This window comes from Myotis myotis, unplaced genomic scaffold, assembly GCF_014108235.1.
Source record: "Myotis myotis isolate mMyoMyo1 unplaced genomic scaffold, mMyoMyo1.p scaffold_m19_p_2, whole genome shotgun sequence".
Lineage (NCBI taxonomy): Eukaryota > Metazoa > Chordata > Mammalia > Chiroptera > Vespertilionidae > Myotis > Myotis myotis.
Window position 1 is genome coordinate 56,382,978 of NW_023416324.1, and position 9,313 is coordinate 56,392,290.

At 39.4% G+C, this 9,313-nt stretch overlaps 1 pseudogene; it reads right to left on the bottom strand.

Annotated features, from left to right (window-relative positions):
• Positions 1–1,666: 1,666 nt before the first annotated feature.
• On the bottom strand, positions 1,667–3,870 carry LOC118675532 (annotated as a pseudogene).
• Between the last annotated feature and the right edge of the window lie 5,443 nt (positions 3,871–9,313).

Here is a 9,313-nt window from a genome sequence, read left to right on the forward strand (position 1 = left end):
AGACGGAACCTAGGCACAGAACCTACACAGAACGTTCTCTAGAGACAGAAGAACTTCGCTGGAGAGAACATGGCAAAAGGTCCTGGACAGAAACTGGCCTCAGAACCTAGAGACAGAACCTAGCGAGAGAACATGGCAAAAGATCCTGGACTGAACCTGACTACAGAAATTGGCAAGAGAACCTGACTAGAACCTGGTGACTGAACCTGGCTGGAGAACCTGGACAGAACCTGGCTGGAGAACCTAGCAAGACAACATGGACACAGAACTTGGCTGGAGATCCTGGCTGGAGATCCTGGATAGGCTGCTGATCAACTGAACACTGTCTCCGTATCATTCCTTCTTCGCCGACTCCGTCCACACCTTTGGGGACCCCTGGACCTGCCGGGGTTGGACCCCGGCAATGTACCTTTGTTTCTTAAGTTAACAAAAAACTAAAGTTACCCTCTTAAAAATCTTGTACATATTTCTACTTACCCTAAGTTTGTCCCTATTTAGACTTTAAGCATATATCTCCTTTATTATATTCCCAATTTCAGTGAACACATTCAGTACACTTCAGTATTTTATTGACATTGATCCTTTCTTCTTTAGACTTTGACCATTCCATACTGAATAATGATGATTTGTCCCCATATTTTAGCTTCCAGTTCTCTTACATCACCAATGTGGGGACATTACAGATAATCAATACTTCCTCCTCACCCACCTACTAATGGTATAGCCCTGGTGTGTCAATACCATTTGCTAATGGTATTGATATTAGAAGGGGAAGCAACTGTCCATTTTCTCCTCACTGGATTGTTTAAGAGAAAATGTTGATATGACATTTTCAAAGTTAATTAAGTTTCTTCTATAAATTTTTTTTTTCAGTAAAGAGCTTGCAAAAATTGGATTTCAACTTCTTCTAGTCAGTAATCTAAGATATTTGCTCATGGGACAGTTTTAATATTTGTGATACAGCTAGGCACTATTTTTACTTTCCCTGTTCATTATCACTAAATCCTTTTACAAAATTGCCTTCCTCCCATGAGAAAACATCAGACATTACCCAACAGTTAAGCTCTGGACCAAACAGCACAATGACTACTGGTGTGTGCAGAGTCAGCATCCAGGAGTGGGTTTTGGGCTTAAAATTCTAACATTCAGAAAATGCTTATTGAACATCCACTGTGTATATACAAGGTGCTATACCCGGTATGGGGAATGTAAAAAGGAGTAGAAATATTCCTGATCCTCAGGGGGTCACAATTTAGAGTGGAGATCAGACAAGACCAGAAAATAGCTCTTCTGCAAAGCAGAATGGTAGCTTCCTGAGTGACAGGGAGAGCTGACGGACTTCAGAGAAGGGAGGGAACCCACCTCACTGGAATCAGGGAAGATTTCACAGGAGGGATCTTAGTAGCACCTCACTCAGTTGCTGTTTTTTGGTAACATGAACAAGAAAACACATTTATACTTTTATACTGCAATTATCTGTCAAGTAAGTCGGGTAGAAAAATATTCACACATATATGTAGTTGAATATTACATATTTTAAAAACACTGTGTTCTTTTATTCATTTAATTAAAAAATTGAAATACACACTTAAATCTTATTTTAGTATTCAAAAATGTTTGGAAAACTTTTTCTTAATTTTTAGCACTGAAATCTATCCTAATGCCTTTAATAATAGTCATTGTGACCACTGAAATTAATGCTTTGTGGTCTGAATTGTATTTGAAGGTGTGCTGCAGTAGCCCCACCTTTCCGTTTGTTTATATGGTCTGGAATCACGGTTCTGCACGGTGGACATGTTTTCTCTCTGTACAACCATAAGGTAATAAACACACTCTTTGGACAATATAGGCTGACAGATGGGAAGAAGTGCTGAAATTCAGATTGACATGTGGAACAAAGGCCATCCATTCCTGAACAAGTCACTCCATAATGAGGTTGTGTAAAACATATTCATAAAACCCGCCTGAAAGTTCTTAAATATATAAAAAAAGCCAAAAGCTTCAAAATGGGTTAGAACAAAGTCAGTAATATCCCAAGGATCTACCTAGCTATATCAGCAAACTCCCCATAGCTAATGAAGTAATGAAACAAAACTGATACGGGAACGAAATTCAGCAATATGTACTGACATAATTCTTCTAACAGCTTACACCAGTAACTCTTAGATTTTAAAGGAACTATGAAAGAAGGCACCAATAGAATAAAGCTTGTTGAGCCTATGAAAAGAAATTTCAAAATGAAGTGTAATTCCGACAATCCAAAGTACTTCCCAGAAGCTCGAATGATCGAAACTAGGATTTTAAAAGATTGTTACAATAAAGTGACAGAATGAGAGAGCAGAGGTCCTGTGAACAATACCAGTAACCAAGCATACCGAATCCTTGAGCACCTACCTTTCTCTTAGAAAAGTCTGGTTTACAATGCTTTTCTTTTCCCACGTAGAGAAATTATTAGAAGCCTAATTCTAAGAAATTCCATGTTCAGAGCATCTTTTGGGCATAGACTTTATATAGATAGGAACATCTCCAGAATGAAGGCAAGGCCCTTCTCCCATCCATCTTGGTGCATAGCTTTTGTAAATTTTCTACTGAGGCCTCCAATTTTTAGATCCTCAATTTCTGCTTGCAAAGTGGTCAATTATTTCCTGAGCTCATCTCTCTTGTAATACTTTGCCTGAGGTACAAAGTAAAAGCAAGCCCACAATTATTCTATGGCCAACAACCATTTCCCCCAGAGCTACAGACTCAGTAAGCTTGTGGCCTGCTTTCCCAGTTATCTCAGGCAGCAATTCTTCCAAATATTTTGCCCCTCTTTAATTTGGTTGTCCATCTTTATAGCTCTGTTATGAACGCTTTTATAATATGTCTTGAAATCAAATGGTGGAAGTCTTCCAACTTTGTTCTTTTTCAAAGCTGTTTGGACCTTCGGAGTTCTAGATGAATTTTAGACTCATCTTTTTAATTACTACAAACAAACAAAACAAAACAAAATAAAACAAACAAAAACAAAAACAAAAACAAAACAAAAACCCTGCTGGGATCAAATCTGAAGCTGGAAAAGTAGGGAGTGCGGGAGGAGAGTTGGCTAATCAGGGCCGTCACTAAGTAAAACCCTCCTAAGCACAGGCATGGTGGACAAGTGAGAGCTTGAGGGGAACCTGCTGAGAGGGACTGCAAAGGGAGCTGGTGTCGAGGTCTATGGAAAACCTGGTCCAAGTTCTTGCCTGTGAGTTTGCTGTCAGGCATCTGATGGTGGGTCAGTGGGGCAAGCAGAGAGGAAAAAGCTAGAAGGAGCAGAAGAGGGTGCAGAGCGGGGAAAGAGAGAGGACAGACTGGCCCTTGCTGGCATCTCTGTGTCTATCTCTCCTCATTTCTAACCACACCGACCTTCAGAGCGTACTGGCGGCAAAGTGTACTGCCGGCTGCTTCCTGTCACTTTCCTATTGTTGCGTAAGTTTCTGTTTTGGCTTAGTCTAATCCAGAACTGAACAGGAAAGGTGATTCTAAAATGTGGTTCCAATTTAGCGAGATTGACTAAAAAACCCCACTCTCTCTGCATCACCATCATAATCTAACCAGCCATCAACTACTGTTGAGCCTACATCATTAACAGTGCTGCATTATGACCCTGTTTTTTCTCTGTCACTACCCTTCCTTAGTTCCACCCTTCATACATTTTATGTGTGGATGACTGTAATCACCTCCTGGCTTGCAGTTACATTAAATATGGCCATGAAGGTTGTCACTGCATAACTGCAGGGTTGCCACTCAGATCAGCCTCACTTCTTCCCCCCATGAACTTGGACCATCCTTTTAAAAGGCAATACTGACCATGTCATTCTTTTGCCTTAAATCCTTCTTAGCCTCCATGGCCTTGAAGGTCAAGTTCAAATTCCTTATCATGACATAAAAATCCATTCATGATTAGCCGATGAGCCTAAGCTCTGGAATCAGAACTTCTAGTTGGAATATATCTTAGCCACTTGCAAAATATATCTTGGGCAAGTTACTTAATCTCATTGGGCTTCAGTTTCTTCAATTGTGAATTGGGGGAGGAGGGTAAGAATAAATTTTTCCACATCAATTTTTTTTGGTCAGCATATATTGATATGTCAAGGACTTAATAAGGTAACCAGCGGATGGTAAATTTTCAATAATAAGATTTGAAATATTATTGTTTCTTCTGTAGTGCAGTCTCTCACAAAACAGAACTCCATGTTGTGACCCATTCTGCCTCTGTACACAGGCCTGACTTACCCTCACCAACCCCCCCCCCCCCCCTTTTTTGGGTTAGAACCTGCTCATTCTCCAGGACTCAGGGACTCTTCACTTCTTCTTGGAAGTCTCTTTTGATTTCCTCAGCTGCAGTCAGTGGCTGCTCCCTTGGGTTGTCTTAGCAGCCAGTGCTTGGTTATGTCACAGTGAATTCTGATTTTCTTGTTGTCTACCCATCCCTACTATGTAAACTATAGACTAACTATTTGCCCTCCTAGACCATAAACTCTAGACCAGGTTTTCCTTGAGGGTAGGAACAGTTTAACTTGTCTTTGTAATCTTAGCTCCTAATGTAGCACAGACTAAGTCCTTAAGGATGTTTGTTAGCAGGTTCTTAAAAACATTGAAAAAATGTTTATTGAACTAATGAAGAGTAACATATGATGAGGGCTCTAACAGGCATTGCTATGCCTTATGAAAAAATAGAAAGACGATGGAGGAAAGTTTTGGCATAATACATAATAGGAGAAATCCCAGAATTTTGCTATTTAGTGGTTTGGTAGATTTTAAGGTGTACATGTTTCTGCTAAGAATGGAAATTCTCTTAATAGGAAGCATGACCATAGCCACTTTGGTCAAGGCCTTGCTTTCTAGCATTTATTCAATATCCATTACTTTAAGAACCCTTACAAAAATATTATTGAATAATCCATTCTTTAAAGAGTCTTCTATTTGTCAGTGATCAATTGTAATACCTAAGAATAATAAAGTTGTTATCCTTGGCAAATTCTGTATCAAAATCCTGGGAACTATCTGTTAATTCTATAAAGTGTGTGTGAGTTCAATCATTTTAACAGTGTACCTTGTCAATAGTTTATATCTTAAGGTTCTAGCAATCTCTTAATAAAGAGAACAAGGAATTACTCTGAGTTATTTTTTTTTTCTCAAAAGTTTCAGATTTCCATGTGCTATATATGCTTGGAATAAAGTATGTCTGTAAAGATTTTTTATTATTAGAAATTTCTGGAACAATAATCATAAAGTTTCTCAAAATTTGGAATAAAAATGTCAGAGCATTTGATTGGAATGGCTCTGATTAGCATAAAAATTCAACATCTTGTGGCAGACAAATTTCTGCCACTGTGAGGCCATTTCCATGTTTGTGGCTGGGTTTCTGCCGCTCTGGTTATAGTTGTCAGCAATCTGAATTCTGGTTAAACGGGCTATTCTTATACTTTGCAAAAAGGTATCTATTTACCTTTTGACAACCAAATTACAATTGACATCTTCCTTACAAACAGACTTTTCTATACGTTACTGATCACTTATGTTAGTGACTGTGTTAGTTTTAGGAACTGTGGTTAGACGAATGAAGTCAATTTTTAAATCTTGTTCACAATGAAAGGGATATGAATTCCGGATCTGTTCCTGAGGCTATCAGACCGGAAATCACAAGGTATTTCTAAGAGGATTCCAAGGGGACAATCGAGTGATCATGCTCTCATCCATTTAATAACTCTATTTAACTAAAGAAATTAATTCTTTTATTGGTTTTCTATGACCTAAAGTATAAAACGCAATTGCTTTAACATTCTGTGAGTTACTTTAGTTGCCTAAAAAGCACCCAAAACATAGTGGTTTAAAATGTAAAAAGTTTCAGTATGTTTTATGATTTATGGATCAGTGGACAGCTCTTTTGGTATGTTTTGGCTTGGATGGAGTTAGATGGTCTCGCTGACCTCATGCACGCATCTGGAATGGCTGGGGCCTCTCTCCACAAGGTCTTTCATCTTCTAGGGGGCTAGCTTGGGTGTGTCACATGGGGGCAGAAGCAAGATAGGGCAAACCCTAGAGTATCTGTAGTTTTCAAGCCTCTATGTGTGTCACATTTACCAGTGTCCTATTGGCCAAAGCAAATCACATTGGCTCCAGTGCATGGGTACAGAGAGGCCTGATTCATGGGGGTCATTACTGCAATAATCTATCGCAGCATGCTCTGAGCTATCATTCTTACCCTGCAGTTCCCAAACTTCAGCTGAGGTGCCCTGGGATACCACAATGAATTCACAGGGGGTGTTGTGGGATTTTTATAAAATTTTGATGTAAACAGAATTATACTCTGTGACTGTTGGACATCATGTACTACTCACTTGATGTAGGTTACAGTGTCAACATTATAGCAATACATTCCTTTTGGTGCTGTTTCTTCTTTGCAAAGCTGGATTTTTGGTGGTTGCTGTGATAAAAAGCAAGTATTGCTTAAGAATCATTGTGGAACAGGAAGTGAGGGTGGCGGTATTTAATTTGATTCGAAGATTGCAAAGTTGTGCAGTGCCCACCACGTGCATATATGCCATTATTAAGTAAATGTGCTTTATGAATAAAAGAAAATATTATTTAAAATACATATGTATTATTTTTTCAAATGTATTTAAGTTATTAGGACATACAAACTTACAAAGTTGTTTGGCTCTAACTACTTAATAAATGAAAGTAATAAGTATTTCTTTTGGTCTAGAGGCACTATAAAAATATTAGCAAGACACTAAGGATGCTGTGAACCAGAAAAGTTCGGGAACTGCTGTTCTAACGTCATTTTCTATTGCTGATAAAAGAAGAAAATCAAGAAGAAAGGCTAGTTTGAGGGAAAGGTGAATGAATTCAACTTTGGATATGGTGAGGACCTAGTGGGATTGAAGTAGGAGGTTTGAAGTAGAGCTAATTCCAAATAATCCCTTTCCTATTGCTTTAGATATTGCACATACTCAAGAATTAACTGAAAAAAAAAAAAAAAAAGGTAGGGCTGCTGAAAGAGAAGGAACCTAAAAACCCAAACTCAAAACCAATCTGCAAAACAAATGTTCTTGGCTTCATGTTTTTGCAAATGCTGAATGGATGCATTTTAATTTCCTTCTTATGTTATATTTTGTTGCAAAGGGCAGACCTCTGAAGGGGATCCATGAGCTTTAGTATCCTAGAGAAAGAGAAGATGGACTCTCGACCTCTTAGCCAGGTGTTGTGGAGATAGAAGGTTTGCTAAATTACTTTATTTTCCATGTCACACATTACTAGCTGAGCCCCGGAAACTCAGGTCATAGAGGGGATCCCCATTGTATAGAGAAGACACTTCTGCACACAGTTTAGGCTTAAAAAGATCAGCATCAGGAAGCAGGACATTTGGCCAAGGAGAGTGTGAAAAAGAATGGGAAGAGAAGATAGGGATTTGTGTCTTGAAATTTCTCCCATGGCCTGGAAAGGAGCTGTGTTACAAAAAAACGATAGTAACAGTAAACACAAAGAGGGAAGATTGACCTTTACCAAGTTGGGGGGCCCTGGAAAGTTCATCTCTTGTCCTGTTCACTTGTACCAACTTGAGGGTCTGACCATAACAACTTGGCCATGCACCAAGGACAGAAGGAGGTCTTATGGTTTTGTTTTCCTGTGCTGCTCCTAATTCCCATGTTTTATGGATGGGATGACCATTGCCAGTAGGTCTTCGAAGTCACCATCTACCCACCCTGCCCTGAGAAGGCAGGGTGAACTTCCAGGCCAGTAGCCTGGGTGAGAGGAGTATTCATTCCACAGTCTGCAGCCAACATAGCTGGGGTGAGGCTGAGCCATGCAGAGGTGTAACTTGCTTCCTGACCAAGCAGAAAGTCCCCAGTGAATAATGGTTATTGTCTTGAGACTTGCATTAACTTACCAATGCCTGTCAGTGACCCCCACAAGGCCAGAAGGCCCTTCCCTCAGTGTCATGAGGACCCATCAACACCTCTCTCCCTCAGTTATCTAGGTGTCATCTTAGGGAGAGAAGTAGGGGTAGAAGGCAGCTGTTTGAGGGCCAGCATTGGCTACATAATTTTCTGGCTGTAGTGCAAAATGAAAACACAAGTCCCTTGCTCAAAAATGAAGAATTTAAACACTCTTACAGTAGAGCATTTAACCAGGTGTGGGCCTCTTTAAGAGTAGGGCCTTGTGCAACAGCACAGGTGTCAGACCCATAAAGCTGGCCATGCTGGGAGCCCAAATAGTATTTTTCTCTTAGAGATTCCCAACATTGCCCAAAGGGGTTGTTTAAATGATCAGATTGGATTAAATTTAAACTGCATTGGACATATAGTTAATTATTTTCCCATTAACCAGTGAATGGGAGCCCGGGAGAAATGCCAGATTAGTTTATGGACAATTAAGACATTGCTGAGTTGTGTGTGAGTTAAATTTGTGGTCCTGCTGCAAAGACATCATTATTCCCTTTTTACAGAAGACCTGATGATCAGAGAGGCTGAGGGATTGCTCCAGGTCACCCAGGTCGTTAGTGGTGAAACGTGTTTCTATTCTTCTGATGCAGATGATAGTCAAAGTGAAGTCTGAAAAGCTGAATTTTAAAGTGAGATTTCTTTTAAACTGTGCTTGTTATACTGCTCCCTAGCATTTTGGAAAATTGGAGGATGTTTGGTTTTGGAGGGATGCTACAGTCAATTGATGAGCAAAGGTTAGTGATACAAGAAAATTGCGATTTGCTGGACAGCCCTGCACAAGGAAGAATTGTTTGATGTTCTGCATAATTTTTGAATCCCTCACCAGTCACTCAGGTATGTGAAAAACTTGTTTATTATTATGAGCCTAGGACCTAATAACATTTTATATATAAACTCATAATATTTTTTTGCAAGATTTAAAAACAGACTGAAGTTTTCATGACTACAGCAATTGTGTAAATTGAAGAAAGGATATACTTGATTTGTTTTTAACTTTACCAAGAGTTGTTTCCCAATTAGGGAAAGCATATTACCAAAGGCCCAGCTGCTTTTGGAATTTGAATCAGCAATATAACACACCCAAATCAGTCTGTGTTAGTAGATGTCAAATTCCCATGAATTCCACATGTAGATGCATTAAATACTTCACTAGTCTTCTGGTATAGCTGGGCGTGAGCTTATTGCAGCCGTGGGCAAACTATGGCCCGCGGGCCGGATCTGGCCCTTTTGAAATGAATAAAACTATTGAAAAAAAGAGACTGTACCCTTTTATGTAATGATGTTTCCTTTGAATTTATATTAGTTCACACAAACACTCCATCCATGCTTTTGTTCTGGCC